The sequence below is a fragment of the Cynoglossus semilaevis genome, chromosome 5 (genome assembly GCF_000523025.1).
Source record: "Cynoglossus semilaevis isolate Cse_v1.0 chromosome 5, Cse_v1.0, whole genome shotgun sequence".
Taxonomy (NCBI): domain Eukaryota; kingdom Metazoa; phylum Chordata; class Actinopteri; order Pleuronectiformes; family Cynoglossidae; genus Cynoglossus; species Cynoglossus semilaevis.
The window spans coordinates 18,212,356-18,214,052 of NC_024311.1; positions in this window are offsets into that span (position 1 = coordinate 18,212,356).

Consider the following 1,697-nt stretch of genomic DNA (forward strand, 5'->3'; position numbering starts at 1 on the left):
CATTTAGTTAAAACATCATCGGATCTGCGCAGGAAAGACAGAGAGACAGAGAGAGACAGAGAGAGAGAGACAGACAGACAGAGAGAGAGAGAGAGTCTTCAGTAACGATGTTTAACGTAAGCAACAACAACTGGTTTTTGGGGAATAAAAACTTTAACAAATCAAATCAGCAACGAGGAGGTCACTGAAGGTGACACTTCAGACTGACGTCCATCTGATGGACGGTGTGGGACGGAGCCAACTGTGACTCAGGAAAGAAAAAAAAAAAAGAAAAGTCCGTCCTGACAGCACACGACAAATTAAAATCTAACATTTGTCTTTTTTGACTCCATGTTTTCTGTGCTGAAACATTTTTGAAAACTTTTTTTTTTTTCTTTACAAGTGACTGAAAAGTAAATCCTTGAACATTTTGGAGCTCATCTCCGTCAGTGGCTTCAGTGGCTTCAGATGCAGCTTACTGCGTTGGTAGAAAAGCTGGGCCTCCGCGGTCCAGTGAGCAGACGCTCCTGTGATACAGTTTTACCTTATTAGGCCCACGGAGCTGGATGCCTCCGTGAGCTCCCAGATACGGAGTGACGTTTATAGAGTAAACATTGGCCGGCACACGGCGTCTCTACTTCAGAGCTTGCATCACTACAACAACTCCCACAAGAGCCTTTTAATTATTTACGACGGCTAATAAATCCAGCAACAGCGTGAGAGGGGCGGGGGTCGGTGAGTGGGCCGTGCTGCTCTGGTCGGACGCTGCTCTGCTGCTGCAAAACTGTTGGTCAACCCAGAACAAACTCTCATTCCTGGGATCATTTCTTCAACGTCCTACGGTTTAAAGGCTGCTCACTGTCACTGTCACTGTGTTCAGGGATTAGAACCATCGGCTCCAGAGACACAGACACGCTCACAGGAAGACGTGAAAAAAACCCAGCAGCGTTCTTTAAAAACATCTCTACGCCTCCTCCGCTGCTCCCTCCCTGTCCTGCTGAGAGTTGAACAACAATCGCTGCAGCTCAGGACAAGTCCTTATGTAACTCCAGAGGCCTCGGAAATCTTAATGCAAAGAGACACGAGGGGAGGGGCTTCTGTCTGTCGCTGAGGATTTGAGATTGATGAGTTCTTTCAGCCTAAAACGGTGGAGGGAACAAAGAAACAACAGACTCAACAGACCTGCACCAACAGACCTGCACCAACAGACCTGGACCAACAGACCTGGACCAACAGACCTGGACCACAGACCTGAGGTTACAGAGGGTTCAGGTTGTGCTCCGTTTATTTCAGTTCTTCGTCGTCCGTTCTTTCACAGAAAACTTCAAATATGATGAAACTGGAAGGTGTTTGTATTTACAGCCCAGAGGCAGAACCTTCTTTAACAACACATGGGGGCGCTGTCTACAGTGTACCCCACTTAGGCCTCATAACTACTGGCATTGGCTTCAGCCCCAAACTGGAAAAGGACTAAACCATAGACATGTCTGACAGAACTGGTCACAAACACCTGACCAGAACAAGGGTTCTGTATGAGATGATGGTGAGAGCTCCAGATTATGGTTAAAGACTGTGGTCTGGGTCACAGGTCCATCTGCTGCTGTTACTGCTGCTGCTGCTGCTGCTGCTGTTACTATCTGTAGCCTTCTGCTTCAGGCAACACATTCATTAACCTTTCCAACCTCTAAACCCAGGATCCTCATTAATACCTGCATCTG